This window comes from Nomascus leucogenys, chromosome 19 (genome assembly GCF_006542625.1).
Source record: "Nomascus leucogenys isolate Asia chromosome 19, Asia_NLE_v1, whole genome shotgun sequence".
NCBI lineage: Eukaryota > Metazoa > Chordata > Mammalia > Primates > Hylobatidae > Nomascus > Nomascus leucogenys.
In genome coordinates, this window is record NC_044399.1 from 73,207,726 (window position 1) to 73,227,970 (window position 20,245).

The 20,245-nt window shown below is 46.4% G+C and overlaps 1 non-coding gene across 1 annotated transcript; it reads left to right on the forward strand.

The window, feature by feature from the left end:
* Positions 1–9,381: 9,381 nt before the first annotated feature.
* Positions 9,382–9,485, forward strand: LOC115831590. Its single transcript, XR_004027118.1, has one exon. It is a non-coding gene; the product is annotated as a U6 spliceosomal RNA (small nuclear RNA).
* Positions 9,486–20,245: the final 10,760 nt, after the last annotated feature.

The following is a 20,245-nucleotide window of genomic DNA, read 5'->3' on the forward strand; positions in this document are numbered from 1 at the left end:
GAGGCAGAATTGCTTGAACTCGAGAGGTGGAGGTTGCGGTGAGCTGAGATCATGCCATTGCACTCCAGCCTGGGTAACAAGAGAGACACTCCGTCTCAAAAAATATATATAATCTATATATATTATGTTCACTGAAGATTGCTTTAAGGATGGTGCTGGGCCAATACTGAGAAGAGTACCTGTAAAAAAATAGGCATTCAGTAATTTTTTAAGTTAATGAGCAAAAAAATCAAAAATATATGTTTCAACTGGATCGTATTTCCCAATGCAAATACCAGAGGCTTCCACGAAAAGTTTTGAGGGCTTTTTTTTTTCCTTGAAGGGAAATTTTTTTTCATATAAAGTTTGTATTGAACAAACTTTTACAAAGAATGATTTCGCATTATGGCAGAGTCTGTCTGCACATCGCATTTGTCTTTGCTCTTTATGATGAAATTATCAAACACATTAATAAGATCTGAAGGTCCAGTTTCCAAGAAAGGAAGATGGTCATGGATACTGGTGTAAGCCAGGCCTTCTAGAAAAGTTTGAACAACTGCCTGATCCCTTGAGTTGTGAAAGGTATTTTAAAATTAGTATTGCATAGTAAAAATTATGGGTTAATTATTAATTGTCTTCAGTGTTAATTATGGGCTTACTAATTGCATAAATAATGACTTCCTTAATGTTTTATTTAAAAGTAGAGTTTAGGATGCTAAACATACGTTTATTGTTTGCAAATATCTATGTGCTGGCATTCATGTAAGCCAAGCAGTCTGATTGGGCCAAACCCTGGGAAATGTAAATATATTTATTCTTATTTTACTATTTGGCACAGCCCGTGTCTCCTGATAATTATAATAATGTCTGCTATTGAATTGTGGCAGACACCATCCAGTGTTTCTCAGAATACAGGCAGCCCTCCTACACTCTGCATTAGAGCCCTTCCCGCAGGGGATGCTTGTTAAAGGATGGATTCGCAGGACCTGCCGCCAACCTGCTGATCAGAACTTAAGTTTAAAAAAGGCTGCACCTTGGCCGGGCGTGGTGGCTCACGCTTGTAATCCCAGCACTTTGGGAGGCCGAGGCGGGCGGATCACGAGGTCAGGAGATCGAGACCACGGTGAAACCCCGTCTCTACTAAAAAATACAAAAAAATTAGCCGGGCGTGGTGGCGGGCGCCTGTAGTCCCAGCTACTCAGAGAGGCTGAGGCAGGAGAATGGCGTGAACCCGGGAGGCGGAGCTTGCAGTGAGCCGAGATTGCGCCACTGCACTCCAGCCTGGGTGACACAGCGAGACTCCGTCTCAAAAAAAAAAAGGCTGCACCTTCACGGGTGCTTGCTCCGTCCTACCAGTGAGCTTCCCTTTGATTTCACGTTTCCACAGGAAACAGGACATAGATCTAAAACTGCCTTTGCACTTGGACTGGTTTCGTTTGCTGATCTAATACAGAATAGCTTTTTGTACTGTGACTGCGAGTGCGTTGAACAGATCCTCTGTATTTTAGGAGAAGAAATTTAGTGCCTCGTTGCTCACCATCACCACTGGCCTTGGTAGCTCTGCGGATAAACCAGCTTGGATTTCATCCTTGAGGATTAACATTGCAACACTGCATAGGCACATAAAGCCACTTGAAAGTCAAGATGAGGCAGGGAAAGTGCATACTGGGATCTTTGTGTGGTTGGTGCCTTGTCTTTTGCCGTTTGTCAGGCAAAGCAGCTGAGGTTGCCGAGGCGGGTAAGTAACTTTCAAGATCCGAACCAACTGCAAGAAGCTCTCCTGGAAAAGGGCATCAAGGCTGCTGACCCTCGTCCTGCCCCTCCGCTGACCAACTCCACACCTGGGATTAGAGGGGAGGAAACATTTATCCCATACTCTCTTATGTTCTATTGCTGGGGACCTGCAAATTAAACTGACAGAACACAGATTAACAAGAGAAAAAGTATACAAATTTTATGGATGTTGATATTTTTATGGGCACAGGAGCTTCACAAAAAGAAGTAGAAAACTCAAATAAGTGTTTAGACTTGAGAAATTAAATACTATTTCAGCAAAGGGTGATAGGTTATAGAGAAATGACTGGATAAAGAAAAGAATGTTTGGGCTTCCGGGGTAATAAACTGTAAGAAAATGTTTAGGAACATATGGGAGAAATTAATGGATGAGAACAGTTATCTCCCTTCCATTTGTTTGTTTTTGCAGACTCTTCTCGATGCAACTCCCGTCACTGGTGATAAGAGTCACTCTCTTCCGAGTACAGAGGGGCATCTTCCTCAAAGCAAAATTTAGGTCCTGCATTTAGGCAGATAAAGGAGGGCAGAGAACTTTTACTGCATCTGTTGTTTCTTCATTGCTATAGCTCAAAATATTCTTCTGCCGAGGTAGCATATTTTGGGGGTGGCATGTTCTGACCCTCTTTAGGATCATCAGCACCTCCAGCCGGGGTGAGGCTGGACAGGGGCTGGCACAAAGGAGGCTTTCAGGCAGTTTCCTTGAGTTCTAACCGCAACCCCTGCGGAACAATTGTCCTGTGGCCTGTGGCCTGCTCTCCCCACTATGCCTGAATTGCTGTGGACTAATTTACGAGTAGCCCTCTGAACCCAGAGGAAGCTCGAGGAACAGAACTGACATACCATTAGGTAGAATCGCTGTAGGAAGACAGAATCAGTCAACATAAAGTCTCCAAGTTCGAACAACTGAAAATGAAATAATAATTTTTAAAAGAGTTTTGTGAAATATGTGGATAAAGCATACTTTCCGATGAACCTAATACTATGAATAATAAATTATAAATGGGAGTCCTATTTCAAATCTAAGCAAGGACGGCCGGGAGCAGTGACTCACGCCTGTAATCCCAGCACTTTGGGAGGCCAAGGCGGGTGGATCACTTGAGGTTAGGAGTTCAAGACCAGCCTGGCCAACATGGTAAAACTCCATCTCTACTGAAAATACATAAATTAGCTGGGCATGGTGGCAGGTGCCTATAATCCCAGCTACTCAGGAGGCTGAGGCAGGAGAATCACTTGAACCCCAGAGGCGGAGCTTGCAGTGAGCTTAGATCGTGCCACTGCACTCCAGCCTAGGTGACAGAGTGAGAATCCATCTCAAAAAGAAAAAAAAAAAAAAAATTCAAGCAAGGACTTTGACTCAAAGAAATCTCTATGTTCCACAAGAGGGCAATATAGTAACTCGTTTATAAAACAGTAGGCTCGGAAGAGCAGAGGAAAAAATTTGTGATCAGTTTTAAAATTTGTGATGAGCACTGGGCGCGGTGGCTCACGCCTGTAATCTCAGCACTTTGGGAGGCCGAGGCGGGCGGATCACCTGAGGTTGGGAGTTCGAGACCAGCCTGACCAAAATGGTGAAACCCCCGTCTCTGCTAAAAATACAAACAATTAGCCGGGCGTGGTGGCGCATGCCTGTAATCCCAGCTACTCGTGAGACTGAGGCAGGAGAATTGCTTGAACCCCGGAGGTGGAGGTTGCAGTGAGCGGAGATCACACCACTGCACTCCAGCCTGGGCAACAAGAGCAAAACTCTGTCTCAAAAAAAAAAAAAAAAAAAAAAAAAAAAAAAAAAAAAAGATTGTGATGAGAACTGCTTTGAGCAGAAACAAAATCAAATAGCATTTTTACCATAAAGTGTTTGTCTCTATGACATGAAGACAACTCAGGAAGATTGGCTTTTTCAAGTTGGAATGACATACTTTTGAAAAAGTAAGTTGCTTGACTTGGAACTAAATGGAATTGCTTTCGTTCGTTGCTATGTTGCTCGGTTGCTATGTGGTCTAGTAGAAGCTACAAACAAAATCCAGGAGATCACATTTCCTCTGCCTCAGCCCCTGGAAAAGCTTGATATGCCTGAGTCCTCACCTCCAGTTGTGCCTGGAGCTACGAAGTTTGCGGGAGAGTTTAAATTGGGAAAGATAGTAATCCTTACAGCTAGCTTTATCTGAACTCTGAGTACCAGGCTGGGCGCTTTACATGGATTATTTCTTTCAGCCCCATGATAGCTCTATGAGTTAGGAACTATTATTATCTTCATTTGATAGAGGAGGAAACCAAGGCCCATGGAGGACTGAGTACTTGCCCGTGGGACACGGCTCATCAATGGCAGATGCAAAGTCGGGATTCAAACCGGGCAGATCAAATCTAGATCCCAAGTTTGAGCTATTTCTAGGCAATTGGTGGCAAACACAGAACTAGGACCCATATCTCTTTGTTACAAATTAAAGAGTGACTTTAATGTTGAAAAGGATGTGTATGGCGGGACTGGGTAGAATAAACCTTTGGAAGACGGCTGATGGGACAGACACAAACTGACTGTGTTTGCAAAAAGACAGGTTCATGCCAAGAAACAAGAACATTCCAGGCTGAGCTGGGATGCCCCATTTATGCCGATTATGCAGTGTCAGAGTTGTCAAGACCAGAGGGATTTCCCCATTCCCTTCTCAAACTCCAAAGAACTCTGAGATCCACAGGCTGGTGGGGTTCCCAGAAGCCTGCAGAAGGTGCTTCCTCCTTCAGGGCACAGAAGAGGACGGAGAGAAGTTCCCCTAAATCCCCAGAGCCCTTAGTCAAGTTCATCCCCAAACTATCAGAATAATCATCACTGCTATCCCTTGAGAACTCAAATGCCAAGCTCTGTGCTAAGCATTTTACTTGTATTAGCTCATTTAATCCACATAGCAACTCAGTGAGGTGGGTCCTATGTTCACCATCTGGGAATTTCACGGGCTGGCCCCTCTCACAGGAGTTTCATCATGTAAGGCATACATACATATATGCATGAGAAAGTATGTCTTGTACACAAATTGGTTTTCCTAAACCCTCCCTCATCTTTGAGCGATGCAGCCGATTTTGTTTTTAAAATGCAGCCCACTTCTGAGTAAGCATGGCAGATTGCCCACTTCCCCCTTCCAAAACTCCACTGAAATGGCAATAAAGGAATCAAGAATATATAAACTCATAAGGGGATAAAATGAGGGAAGAGACGAACATGGATGAGAGAGTCCCACAATATCTGGAAGAGGGAGAGGAGCAGGAGCTGACTTGGCAGAGCTGGGGATCACTACCTGGCTCGCTGCAGATGAGGAAACTAACAAGCAGAACGGGGGTGGTCTTGTAGAACTCTAGGTGCTGAGGACGGGGAGATTGAAATCTACAGAAGGTGGGCATAAGGCATGGGACTAAAAACAGGAGGGTTAAGTGGCCTGTATAGGGGGTGGATGGACCCCCTTCCTCCTCCTACAGCAGGCGCACCCCAGCTCTCTCCACCCACCCATTGCACACCTCCCCACCCTCACTGCCAGCAGGAGGTTTGACACATTCTCTCTGGATAACTGAACGGCTCCAGAGAAAAGACCTCCACATTCTGACATCTTGGAGTCCCGCCCCAATTTGAAAGCCGGTTTGGGCTGGGCGAAGTGGCTCACACCTGTAATCCCAGCACTTTGGGAGGCCAAGGCAGGTGGATCACCTGAGGTCACGAGTTTGAGACCAGCCTTACTAACATGGTGAAGCCCCATTTCTACCAAAAAAAAAAAAAAAAAAAAAAAGAACCAAAATTAGCCAGGCCTGGTGGCACATGCCTGTAATTCCAGCTACTCAGGAGGCTGAGGCAGGAGAATCACTTGAACCAGAGAGGCAGAGGTTGCAGTGAGCCGAGACTGTGCCGTTGCACTCCAGCTTGGGCAACGAGCAAAACTCCATTAAAAAAAAAAAGAAAGAAAGAAAGGAAGGAAGGAAGAAAGAAGAAAAGAAAGAAAGAAAGAAAGGAAGGAAGAAAGAAAAGAAGAAAGAAAGAAGAAAGGAAGGAAGGAAGAGAGAAAGAAAGAAAAGAAGCCAGTTTGCTATCCAACGACCTTGTTGTAAGTCCTTCTATGGACAAGCCTCACCCACTCACTCAGAGTTCCCACTCATGTTTTTAGTGAGTCACACTTAGACAAGAACAGGCAGCCCAGGATCACCCAATGTTTAAAGACAGCCTCCAACTTGGAAGAGACGGATCTAGACAAATAGGATAAAGGAATTTGGAGAAAGCAGAGATGATGGAAGGAGTAGAAAAAAAATGAAAAAAAAATTGATAATTTCTTCAGAAAAGTAAAATAAGATGTTATATCCATTAAACAAGAGTTAGATGCTTTATTCTCTATTTTGGATGTTACTTTTAAAGGAATTAATGAAAAAACAAAAATGAAATTTTGGAAATTGTTCAAAAGAAGAGTAAGAATAAAATATTTAAAAGCAAGTTTGGTGGAAGATACAGTAGAACAAAAATAAACAGAGATTTAAAAATAATAATAATTGAAAAAATATAAGAATGAGGACCACTCTGGGAAGTCCAATTTCCAGCCAATAGAAATTCTATAAAGAGAAAATAGAGGAGAGTGAGAGTAAAAATAATACCACTTCACAAAATTGAAAGATGTGAGTCTCCAGATTGAGAGGCCGAACTAAATGCCCACCCCACGGTGCATCATCACAAATTTCAGAATACCCAGAATAAAGAAAAGATTTCTAAAGCTCCCTGAGAGAAAAAAAACATACGAAAGATCAGGTATCGGCCTTGGACTTCTAAATAGCCACACTGAAAGAAAACAATGCCTTCAGGCTTCTGTGTGAAAATGATTTTCAGCTGAGAATACTTGCAACCAGATGATCAATGAAATAGGAAGGTGGAATAAAAGCATCTCAGACATGCAAGGAGTCAAATTTTACCTCACATGTATGTCCTCTCTTAAGTAGCTACTGCAGGATGTGCACCAACAAAATGAGAAAGTAAACTAAGAAATAATGTGGAACTGGAAGTCATGGGATTCAATGCTGAACAGCAGTGAAGAGAAATGCCAGGATGATAGGGGATAGAGAGCTACCAGTCCAGAGGGGAGCAGCATGGCAGGCACCAGGAGTGAGGCACCCAAGGAATCAGAGAAAATGACATGTTTGAGGATACAGAAAATAGGATCCAGAAACATGAAAGCACTTGGGGAAAAAATGAGCAATTGCCACATAGAATAGTAGGCAAATGACAAACAAAAAGTAATGATAAATTCCAGGAAATAAATGAAGAGTATGGCTCATGCAAAGGGCCTAAAGTAGAAGTGAGCCTAATGCATCCAGGGACTAACAAGAAGAGTGGGGCTGCGGCAGAACTGAAGAGGGGAGAAGTCTAGGCAATGAGGTCAGAGAGACAAGAAGGGTCAGGACATGAAGGGCCAGGACATTGTGAGGACTCGGGCATTGACTCTGAGCAAGACGGGAGCTGCTGCAGTGTTTTGTGCCAAAGAGTGACATGATCTGACTTACATGTTGGCAAGATAATTCTGCCTATGTGTTGAGAATAAATGGTAGGAGGGAGTAGGTAGAAGTAGATGCTATTGCAGTCAGTAGGCCACTGTGGTGATCCAGGGAAAGATCATACTGATGGCCCCATTGGATGATGGTGGCTTGGACCAGGGTGGAAGCATTGGAGGTGGGTGAGAAGTGATTGGATTCTGGATATTTTGAAGGCAGAGCCAAATATTCCTTGACATATAGAATGCGAGGTATGAAAGAAAGAGATAAATCAAAGATGGCCTGAGCAACTGGAGGGATGAAGCTGCATTCAAATGAGGTGAGGAGACCACAGCTGGAACAATGTTCCCATCACCTGTTGCTGAACCAACCTCAATTTACAGACATAAAACAACAATCATTGATTATTATCAGCTCTGGTGACCCTGGCAGTTGACTGGGCTCAGATAGGCAGGTCTCACTTGGTGGTTGGGGCTAGAGTCATCTCAAAGGCCTCCTGGCTCACATGTCTGGTGAGTCTACTGGAAGACTCTTAGAGCTCGAGGATGGACTTGGAGGGGCTCCTTGGGCCTCTCTCTATGTGGTCTCTGCACACGATCTCTCCAGCATGGTGGCTGGTGGCTTCCTGCATGGTGGTCCAGGGCTCCAAAGGCTCAGGTCCTAAAATGAGAGGGAAGCTGTGCGACCTGCGTCAGAAGCAACACAGCATCACTTCAGCGGCATTGTGTTCCTTAGAGTTGAGCCACCATGTGCAAGGGGGGAGGGAATCAGATTCCCTGTCTTGATGAGAGGAGAGTCCAAGAAACTGCAGATATGTTTTAAAACCACCTCAGCAGGTTTTGGGGAGACCATAAGAGTTAAGGAACATTTTGAGTTGAATATTATTTGCATAGTGATTAAAATAAAAACACTATCAATTTAACCAAAGTTGTGATATGACCACATTGTGGGAGGACTGAGCAGAGGAAGTGATGGGGTCACAGTGGGACAGGGCCCAGTTCCCAACCCCCACAGTGAGAAATCAATGGGCACATACAAAGAAAGAATCAAGAAAGAAGAGTAGGACAATGTTAGAAATCCGGGGATAAATACAAAGCAAAATACATAGAAAAGGTAAGGATGGTTCCTTCTCAGGAGCAAGATGGGGTGAGCGGGATGGTGAGGCAAGGGGGTTAGTGTCTTTCTTTCTTTCCTTCCTTCTTTCTCTTTCTTTCTTTCTTTCTTTCTTTCTTTCTTTCTTTCTTTCTTTCTTTCTCTTTCTCTTTCTTTCCTTCTTTCTTTCTCTCTCTTTCTTTCTCTCTCTTTCTCTTTCTTTCTCTCTTTCTCTCTCTCTTTCTTTCTTTTTCTTTCTTTCTTTCTTCCTTCCTTCCTTCTTTTTTTTTCTTTTTTTTTTTTTTTTACACAGTCTTGCTCTGTCGCCCAGGCTGGAGTGCAGTGGCACGTTCTCTGCTCACTGCAACCTCCGTCTCCCAGGTTCAAGCTATTCTCCTGCCTCAGCCTCCTGAGTAGCTGGGACTACAGGCGCCCCCCACCATGCCCAGCTAATTTTTGTATTTTTAGTAGAGACGGGGTTTCACCATATTGGCCAGGCTGGTCTCGAACTCCTGACCTTGTGATCCACCCACCTTGGCCTCCCAAAGTGCTGGGATTACAGGCGTCAGCCACGCACTCAGCCAGTGTTTTTCAGTATGGCTTTTAGTACCATTTGACTTTTTTTTTTTTTTTTTTTGAGAAGGGTCTCACTCTGTTGCCCAGGCTGGAGTGCAGTAGTGCAATCTCAGCTCACTGCAACTTCCACCTCCAGGGTTCAAGTGATTTTCGTGCCTCCATCTCCTGAGTAGCTGGGACCACAGGCGCACGCCACCACACCCAGCTAATTTTTGTGTTTTCAGTAGAGATGGTGTTTCACCCTGCTGGCCAGGCTGGTCTCCAACTCCTAATCTCAGGGGATCCTCCCCTCTCAGCTTCCCAAAGTGCTGGGATTACAGGCGTGAGCCACTGTCCTTGGCCTCTATTTGACTTTTTAATGTATTACTTGGTAAAATAACTGTTTTAAAAGGATGTAAATTTCATTTCTATAAAATTGATGTTAAAAATGATAGAACAGTGCTCACTTCAGCAGCACATATACTAGAATTGGAATGATGCCGAGATTAGCACAGCCCCTGAGCAAGGGTGATACATGAATTCATGAAGTGTTCCATATATCTTTTATGTAAAAGAAAAGTTTTTTTAACTCAAAATTTTTAAAAATGAGAGAAAAAAAGTGCCCCCAGTCTGGGCAACATAGTGAGATCCCATCTCTAAAAAATAAAAATTAGGCCGGGCACTGGGGCTCACGCCTGGAATCCCAGCACTGTGGGAGGCCGAGACGGGTGGATCACAAGGTCAGGAGATTGAGACCATCCTGGCTAACGCGGTGAAACCCCATCTCTACTAAAAAAAAAAAATACAAAAAATTAGCCAGGCGTGGTGGCGGGTGCCTGTAGTCCCAGCTACTCAGGAGGCTGAGGCAGGAGAATGGCGTGAACCCGGGAGGCAGAGCTTGCAGTGAGACTGTGCCACTGCACTCCAGCCTGGGCAAAAGAGTGAGACTCCATCTCAAAATAAATAAATAAATAAAAAATAAATAAATAATTTGCTGGGCATGGTGGTGAGCATCTGTAATCCCATCTACTCAGGAGGCTACAGCGAGAGGATTGCTTGAGCCCAGGAGTTCGAGGCTGCAGTGAGCTGTGATTGAACCACTGCACTCCAGTCTGGGCTACAGAACTAGACCTTGTCTGTTAAAAAATAAAAATTAAGGCCGGGCGCGGTGGCTCACGCTTGTAATCCCAGCACTTTGGGAGGCCGAGGCGGGCGGATCACGAGGTCAGGAGATCGAGACCACGGTGAAACCCCGTCTCTACTAAAAATACAAAAAATTAGCCGGGCGTGGTGGCGGGCGCCTGTAGTCCCAGCTACTCGGAGAGGCTGAGGCAGGAGAATGGCGTGAACCCGGGAGGCGGAGCTTGCAGTGAGCCGAGATTGTGCCACTGCACTCCAGCCTGGGCAATAGAGCGAGACTCCGTCTCAAAAAAAAAAAAAAAAAAAACCCACAAAAATTTAAAAAGTTAAAAAATAAAAAATAGCCCCATCCCTATAGCAAGTGCAATTTGTGTGTGTGTGTGTGTGTGTGTGTGTGTGTGATGGAGTTTTGCTCTTGTCACCCAGGCTAGAGTGCAATGACGCAATCTCACCTCACTGCAACCTCTACCTCCTGGGTTCAAGCGATTCTCCTGCCTCAGCCTCCTGAGTAGCTGGGATTATAGGCATGTGCCACCACGCTCGGCTAATCTTTTTGTATTTTTAGTTGAAACAGGGTTTCACCATGTTTGTCAGGCTGGTCTCGAACTCCTGACCTCAGGTGAGCCACCCGCCTCGGCCTCCCAAAGTGCTTGGATTACAGGCGCGAGCCACTGCACCCGGCCCGGCAGTGCAATTTTAGGAAATACTCTAGCCCAGTCCCCTTTCCCCTCTGTGCCTTCTCCTTGGTGTCTCTGGCCCCAAAGAGTGCTCGGATTTACACGATCAATTCACCTTGTGGATCTCCCACCAAGGACCACTGCAGCTCCCCGAGTCTCAGATGCCCACTAACCCCCTCCCCGATCCTCCCGGGCTCATGCCCATTGCAAAGGAGAAAACCGGCTCTGTGAGTTCCTGTGTTCATCAAAAGGTGGAGTGCAGACTACAAGCCAGACCTCCTGGCTTAGGTTTAATGGTGTCTCCAGGATAAAAATGGTGGTTGCTGTCACTGTAGATGATCCGGCAGGTGGCATGGGGGACAGATGAGGGGGGCAACGTTCCTGGAAGGGAAGTCCATCCCTCTAAATTAAGTGTGTTAATTTTGCCGAATAAAGACACGCCTGTCATGAAATCCACTGCCTGGAAAAGATACATGATACAGCAACTGTGATGGCCCCTGGCTGAAAATACTCCATTTCCCCTTAGTCACCCTCCTCAGGTCAGGGTAAGCCTGCTGGCTAAAGCAACAGAAAGAAGCAAACAGATCTGTGGAATGAAATTCCTTGGTTAACAGGAAAACTGCAGTGAGGGGAGTAGGGGGCAGGGGACAAGGTTCTGAGCAGAACTTCGGGTTTTTCTCTTGCCCTTGGTGCGGTGGGGGTGGGGGACATGAATCCGGGATGTGGAGAACCAGTCCCGAGTAGGGGGTGGGCCTGATAGAGCAGATGAGAAACCCAGCCCAGGAGGCAACGTTATTGTCATCATTGTTAACCCTCTGCAGACCAGAAACCGCCAGGACAGCCAACTAACCCTGATTATTATTACATTCATAATAACGCTTGTGTTTTGTCAAAGCCGTTATTCGAGTGCTGTAAGTGGCCTGGAAGGTGATGTTCCCCAAATCTGCCAACATGCAACGCAATGGTAACCATGATGGTTGCAGTGGTTTTCACAGGCGGGCAAAACATGACCCTGCCATGGTCAGGTCAACAGAAGCCCCTGAGGCCTGGGATGGCAGAGGGGACAGACATGAACAGAATCCGTCTCTGCCCCGAGGCTACTCACGTCGGACCCACAGCTCCGAGCGGCCGAGGCGCCTGCATTTTCCTCAGCAGCAGGTGCGGTGGTTTGCGCTGTGGCTCTGCCACGTGCCGCGTGGTTAATCCAGTTCGCTTAACTGCATCAGGGTGGAATCTGAGTGTCTTATGAATTGAAAGGTGCTGCCCTGTTGAACATTCTGTGGGTTCCGAAGCGAGTGGAGCGGGAGGCATGGTTGGCTTCTTCCTCGTTGGCCTCGTTTTTTGACAAACGACGGCAGGTTCCCCGCGGGGTCTCTGGCCCAGCTTCTCAGCACGTCTCCGCTCTAACTGAATCTGATTTTCTTTTTTTTTTTCAGTCTCGTGCTAGTGACGGAGGGGAATAAGACTGTGATCTCCCTCATAACACTAATTAATATCCTTCATCCAAGGTGGTGAACTGTACTTTGGGGCTGAAATCTGAAACTTAACCAATGGTAGTTCTGGTCCAGCCTGGAAAGGCTAAGTGACAGCTTGTTACCTTCAGCTTCATTTATTAACATCAGCTGAATAAACAAATCCCGGTGGGCGCAGAGCCCTGCTGCCCAGTAACCCCTCCCACTGGTTCTCAAAACTCTCTGGTGATTGGAATTGAAGCCATCTTGAGTAAGAAGGTCCCACTGGAAAGAAATTCAATGGCACCTGATTAATTCTGAAAGTAAGCACTTAACCTTCAGGAGCTTGGGCTGAACCACTCATTCTTTCATTCCATTCCTCCTGTATTTACCTGGCACCAAACAACCTGTCGACTCAGCAATACAAGCCATCCATTAAGAAATGCTGATGGAGGCCAGGTGCGGTGGCTCACGCCTGTAATCCCAGCACTTTGGGAGGCCGAGGCGGGTGGATCACGAGGTCAGGAGATCGAGAGCATCCTGGCTAACACGGTGAAACCCCGTCTCTGCTAAAAATACAAGAAAGTTAGCTGGGCTTGGTGGCGGGCGCCTGTGGTCCCAGCTACTCGGGAGGCTGAGGCAGGAGAATGGCGTGAACCCGGGAGGCGGAGCTTGCCGATCTTAGTGAGCCGAGATCGTGCCACTGCACTCCAGCTTGGTCGACAGAGTGACACTCCGTCTCAAAAAAAAAAAAAAAAAAAAATACTGCTGGAGCGCCTGCTAGATCCAGTAGGGGAGCAAGCACATGCTCTGCCCTCAGGGAGCTTATAGTCTAGTGATAAAACAGGAGCTGTGAGTGACAGGATGAAGTTCACGGTGCCCCGGGAACAGAGATGATGGAGGGGTGTTGATGAAGCCTCCCCAAGGAAATGGTGTTTAGACGATGAGACAATGTAGCCGACCTAAGAAACCAGGTCTGCTCATTTCTGCTGCCAGCGTAATTTCACAAAGCCCCTCGTTCTGTGACCACACACAGCTCTTCGAAAACAGAGCACACGGCCAGGGGAGGTGGTCCCCAATGCCCCGCTAAGAAACTGCTTATCCCAAGGACCACAGGAATCCAGTCATTGGAGGTGGTGACATGATCAGATGTGCATTTTAAGATCATTCTAGTTCCAATATGGACAATGGATTAGAGAAGGACAAGAGTGAGGCCTGGAAACCAGTTTCAGGAGGTAGTTGTTCTAATCTAAGTGAGAAGTGACATGAGGTAGATCAGGTTACAGGCAGAGTGGGTGGAGACAGCTGGGATGGAGAGATACAGAAATCTTTTATTTATTTATTTTTTTGAGACAGGGTCTCACTTTTTTGCTCAGGCTGGAGTGCAATGAGCGATTACAGCTCACTGCAGCCTTGCCTTCCTGGGCTGAAGCAATCATTCTGCCTCAGCCTCCAGAGTAGCTGGGACTACAGGTGTGCACCACTATGCTTGGCTAATTTTTAAACTTTTTGTAGAGATGGGGTCTCACTATGTTGCCCAGGCTGGTCTTGAACTCCTGGACTCAAGCAATCCTCCCAGCTTGGCCTCCCAAATTGCTGAGATTACAGATGTGAATCACTGTGCCCAGCCCAGAAATTTTTCTAATATACAAAAAGTTCTTGGCGGGGTGCGGTGGCTCACACCTATAATCCCAACACTTTGGGAGGCTGAGGCAGGCAGATCACTTGAGGTCAGGAGTTTGAGACCAGCTTGGCCAACATGGTGAAACCCCGTCTCTACAGAAATACAAAAATTAGCTGGGCGAGGTGGTGCACACCTGTACTCCCAGCTACTCAGGAGGGCGAGGCAGGAGAATCGCTTGAACTGAGGAGGCGGAGGCTGTTGAGAGCCGAGATCATGCCATTGCACTCCAGTCTGGGCAATGGGAGTGAGACTCTGACACACATGCACGTGTGTGCACGCACACACACACACACACACGTTCTTAAAAATCAAGTGAAAAAGCCAGACGCAGTGGCTCATGCCTGTAATCCCAACACTTTGGGAGGCCAAGGCGGGTGGATCACCTGAGGTCAGGAGATCAAGACCAGCCTGGCCAACATGGAGAAACCCCGTCTCTTCCAGAAAAGTACAAAAATTAGCCGGGTGTGGTGGCACATGCCTGCAATCCCAGCTACTCAGGAGGCTGGGGCAGGAGAATCGCTTGAACCCGGGAGGTGGAGGTTGCGGTGAGCTAAGATCGTGCCATTGCACTCCAGCCTGGGTGACAAGAGTGAAACTTTGTCTCAAAAAAAAAAAAAAAAAAAAATCAAGTGAAAAAATAGAAAAATGAAGACAGAAGAGTTCATAGAACAAGATATACAAGTCTCCCGTAAACATGAAAATATGCTCATCTTCACTCATAAGAGAAATACAAATTTAAACTACACTGAAACCATCTGTCTCCTAAAAATTCAAAAACCTCACAGCACTCGCTGTTGGGGAAAAAGCAAGCATTCTCACGTGTCTAGTGAGAGTGCAAAACAGAGGAGATTTGGGCAATGTTTAACAAAATATGTATTTACCCTTGAACCCAGCAAGCTCAATCCTGGGAACTAACCCTGAAGGTCCACCCTCACGAATGCAAAACAGCATACACCTGAGGCTGTTCACCGCAGTCCTGTTTGTAATAGCAAAATACTGGAAAAAAAACCCAAGATAGTCCTGCCTAGGAGACAGGCTGAACAAATGATCAGCTAGCACAGTGGAGGATGATACAGGCATTTTTTTTTTGAGATGGAATCTTGCTCTGTTGCCCAGGCTGGAGTGCAATGGTGCTATCTTGGCTCACTGCAACCTCTGCCTCCAGGGTTCAAGCGATTCTCCTGTCTCAGCCTCCTGAGTAGCTGGGATTACAGGTGCACACTGCCACACCCAGCTAATTTTTTGTATTTTAGTAGAGACGGGGTTTCACCGTGTTACCCAGAGTGGTCTCAAACTCCTGAGCTCAGGCAATCCACCCACCTCGGCCTCCCAAAGTGCTATGATTACAGGCATCATGAGCCACCCTGCCTGGCCTATGCAGGAATTTTTTAAAGATGAAGAGGATCAGCCGGGCGCAGTGGCTCACACCTGTAATGCCAGCACTTTCGGAGGCCAAGGCAGGCGGATCATCAGAGGTCAGGAGTTCGAGACCAGCCTGGCCAACATGGTGAAACCCCCGTCTCTATCAAAAATACAAAAATTAGCCAGGCGTGGTGGCGGGTGTCTGTGGTCCCAGCTACTTGGGAGGCTGAGGCAGGAGAATCGCTTGAACCTAAGAGGTGGAGGTTGCAGTGAGCTGAGATTGCACCACTGCACTCCAGAGCAAGACTCCATCTCAAAAAAAAAAAAAAAAAAAAAAAAGGGACGAGGAGGATCTCTATGAGATGATAGGTATGTACCTGCTTATTATTGAGGAAGGAAGGTAAAAGAAAAGGAGGAAAGGAGAAGACAGGCAAGGAGAAGAAAACAGAGACTAAGGGTGGGGGCAGATGGAGGAATGGGATTGGGAATATACCTATTTGTATAGTTTTGAATTTTGATCTAGGTAAAGAATTTACATAGTCAAAAAAAGCAAATAAAAATGATGGAAAGAAACCTACAATTGAATACAAACAGAATCAAGTCAACCTCATGCATATCAAATTCATAACATGGTTTCCAAGAGAAAATTAATAATTCAAGTAACTTTTTTTCTTTTTTTTTTTTTTGAAACAGGGTCTCACTCTGTCACTTCGTGTGCTGGAGTGCAATGGCGTGGTCTTGGCTCACTGCAACCTCCGCCTCCCAGGTCCTGGTTCAAGCAATTCTCCTGCCTCAGCCTCCCTAGTAGCTGGGATTACAGGCACGCACCACCATGCCCGGCTAATTTTTGTATTTTCAGTAAAGACGGGGTTTCACCATGTTGGCCAGGCTGGTCTTGAACTCCTGGCCTCAAGTGATCCGCCTGCCTTGGCCTCCCAGAGTGCTGGGATTACAGGCGTGAGCCACCGCACCTGGCCTCAAGTAACTTTTGAATCCACTACCCTGTGCACCCTTAGGGAATATACCCAAAGGTGGGGAAAGGGGCTGAAGAGAAATCCCAAACCTTACTTGGTGGGTTTGTTGTTGGCAGTGACATCAGTTTAAAAATTCAGAAACGGTTGTTTCAGAGTTTGGGTATTGCAGTACAGAAGAAATCTGTAAGCATATTGAAATTGTTGGGAATCAGGATGGTTTGAGAAAAGGAAAAATACAGACTAAAGTACAGGTGAGGCCTGTGGTGCTGAATTTAAGCTGGAGGTTTCAATACACTTGGAGGCTCCTCTAAAACATCTTGGCTCTGTTCACTGAAAAGGCCTAGAAGCATGACACCCAGCAAAACGAGCACACCAAGTTCCTGGACCTTCACTGGGAAATAAAAATTCTCCACCACAAGAGACCAGGGTTTGAATAAATGACTGATTCCACAGGTGGGGCAAGGAGAGTGAAGGGTCAGTCTGGAACACCTTGTGCCAGAAAAGCAAGAACGTGCTCAAAGGCCGGGCGCGTGGCTCACACCTGTAATCCCAGCACTTTGGGAGGCCGAGGCGGGCAGATCACCTGAGGTCAGGAGTTCAACACCAGCCTGGCCAACATGGTGAAACCCCCTCTCTACTAAAAATATAAAAATTAGCCAGGCATGGTGGCTTATGCCTGTAGTTCCAGCTACTCAGGAGGCTGAGGCATGAGAATCATTTGAACCTGGGAGGTAGAGGTTATAGTGAGCTGAGATCATGCCACTGCACTCCATCCAGCCTGGGCAACAGAGTGAGACTCTGTCTCAAAAAAATAAAATAAAATAAAATGCTCAAAGAACCATGGGAATATGGCAAAAAGACACAAGAGCTGTCTTCTCCCTCTGAACAGTTTGAGCATCAAAAAAAATTATAACAGTAAGCGATTACAACACATTGAATTAAAAAAAAAAAAAGAATCCATGGGCCCCCAGGAATACTCAAAAACTGACTTAGAGGGAGGGAAAGACTTTCTTTACAGAAGAATGCCATCCAGTAAACATCAAAGAAATACAATTTTTTGAGACAGAGTTTCACTCTTGTTGCCCAGGCTGGAGTGCAACGGCTCAATCTCGGCTCACTGCAACCTCAACCAAATTGAGGTAAAACAAGTCAATTTGGACATCCACAGACTCCCCAAAGTCCTGGGCTATGAACCCTAATGTAGAAGAAGGAGCATAGAGCTTAGGTCATAGCGTATGGGAGCAACAAGCCGAGGAGAGGAGGCTCTAATGAACAGAGGAGGGAGAGCAACAGCCAGAGAAGCGGGGAAGCCAGGAAGAGCCTTGGCAGTGCAAACGCCACTCAGTCTGCAAACCAGGTAAGGACACTTGCTACTGGGAGTGATTAAAACTCAGATTGCCGGCCAGGCGCAGTGGCTCATGCCTGTAATCCCAGCATTTTGGGAGGCCAAGGCGGGCGGATCACTTGAGGTCAGGAGTTCGAGACCAGCCTGACCAAATGGTGAAATCCTGTCTGTACTAAAAATATAAAAATTAGCCTGGCGTGGTGGCAGGCGCCTGTACTCCCAGCTACTCAGGAGGCTGAGGCACGAGAATCACTTGAACCCGGGAGGTGGAGGTTGCAGTGAGCCAAGATTGTGCTACTGCACTCCAGCCTGGGTGACAGAATGAGACTCCGTCTCAAAAAAAACAAAAACAAAAACAAACAAAAAATCAGATCCCTAAAGATCGATTTTACATCTACCTATGTGAGAGTAAAAAAGCTGGATCAACTTCAGGAATGAAGGTGGACAGTCAAGATCTACGGTAACACCGTCTGGCGTCTCTCTGGTGCTGCCACCCACATCACCTGCCTTTGGTTCAGGGCCCCTTCCCAGCTTATCATCCCACCTGCCTGGACCTTGTCCCTCCAGTGAAGGCTGCCTGGATGCCTCGGAGAGTGCAGCCTTCTTAGCTTCATTCTTCCGGGGTGCTTTTCCTTATTTGGTGCTTTCTAGGGAGTAGGCAGTTCTTAGGGATTTTTTTCTTTTTTTTTTTTTTTTTGAGACAGGGTCTCGCACTATCTCCAGGCAGTGGCACAACCATCGCTCACTGATGCCTTGACCTCCCAGGCTCAAGCCATCCTCCCACTTTGGCCTTCCAAGTAACGGGGACTACAAGCATGTGTCACTACACCTGGCTAATTTTAAAACTTTCTGTAGAGACAGAGTCTCACTCTGTTGCCCAGGCTGGTTTCAAACTCCAGAGCCCAAATATTTGTCCTGTCTCGGCCTCCCAAAGTGCTGGGACTACAGGCATGAGCCACCGCGCCCAGCCTAGGAATTTTTAAGGTGCTCTTTCAAAAGACTATGAGGGCTGTTTGGTGTCAAAGCAAGTCCAAGCACCAAGAGATAAGAGATCAAAAGCTCTAAAAGCAAACCTAGTCCAATCTTTAAAAGTGAGAGAGATAAGATGGCTCAGAAATAATCATACTGGGTCCATTTATCAGGTGGTTGGGAGAGCACAGCTAACCGAGGGAGAAAAAATAAATCAAGTGGGCCATGTCCACAGGCGTCATCAACTCATCAGAATGAGCTGGTCACCTGTCACCAGTTGGAGAAACCCAAGCCAGAGTTGGTTCTGCCGGACTGGTAAGATGTCCCACCCCAAACTGACCAACTGAATCAGCATTTCTAGTCTTCTGTGCAATTGCCTGCAGTCATATAGACCCGGTCATGATGGCAGAGAATAAAATCTTCTCTCACACCGGTCTCCAGTTACAGAGTTCTGATCACTGCAGCTGGGAAAGCTGAGAACCCTTCATCGTCTAGCACATTTGCGAAACTCATTGGCTTTAACAAACTGTTCTCCAAACACCTGGCCTGGGCGGTCTCCTCTCCCAGCATGTGCTCTATCACATCCAGAAAGTGCTTATAGGCTCTCGCTTGCCCTGAAAAATATCCATCAGCTGTCAGAAAAGCTCAAACCCATCATGGCTCTGGTGAAACGTTCACTTCAGGGAAACACACAGGCCAGTTTGATCCGACTTAATAAGTTTTAACAAAATCCAGGTGAAGGAATCTATCTGGAAAAACAGAAGACTCTTATGAGCAGCTCCAAGAAATAATTCTCTCGGGAAAGGGGAAAAAAGAAGTGAATTCCTCCATACCAGGGTAGAAAGCAAGATGAAATTGGGTCTCACAAACGGGGAATTTTGGCGTAACCCTGACCTAAAACGGTGCTTTCCAAATATCTCGGGACGGTGAGACCCTCCTGGATTTTCTTCTCATGCTTTGTCTTAGAGGTAAAATCATGTTTAAAACTCATAAACTCTCTTACGATCCCTCAGCCCCCACCCCCAACAAAGACCATAGACAAGAACATCACGGAACCAACTTTAAAATCTCGAGTCTGTCTCATTCTGAATGTGAGACATGAGGGACGCCATTCCTAAAGTTTAAAAGAAATTGTTCTGTATTCTGGCAGGATCTGCTCTGTTTCATGCGCAGAGCGTATGGCCGTGTCTGCAACTCGGGAGAGCTCTATTTAACGTGCGCAAGGACCCAGTAACATATAGGCATGCTTGTTACAGGGCCCTTGTGTTCCCAGATTGGCTTTAGGTTTGAAACTCTAAGCCTCAGTTATGTGTCTCTGCTAATAATAGGGCTCCCCTCCCCAGGCGTACAGGAGACAGAGAGCTAGCAAGGGAATGGTTTCCAGCGTGGGAATATCCGAGAGATAGGGTAAGACTGCAGCCTGGACCAATCAGTCCATGGAGAATACTGCTCACCCACCTGCAGCCTCTGCCACGTTCCTCCTGACACCCCCAGGGATCTCCTGCCCACCCCCAATATACCACCCAGAGGACACTTGGGACCCCACAAAGGCACACAGGCACTGGTATGGAGAGCCCGCTGCATGAGGTGAAGACACAGATCCGCTCCTTAAAGGGAAGGTTTAGAATTGCATGGCTAAAATCCAACCCAATTACGCAACGATTCTTGGCTGAGAATAAGCTAATGGCTAGAGCTCTATAGAATCTCAAGATATTTCTATG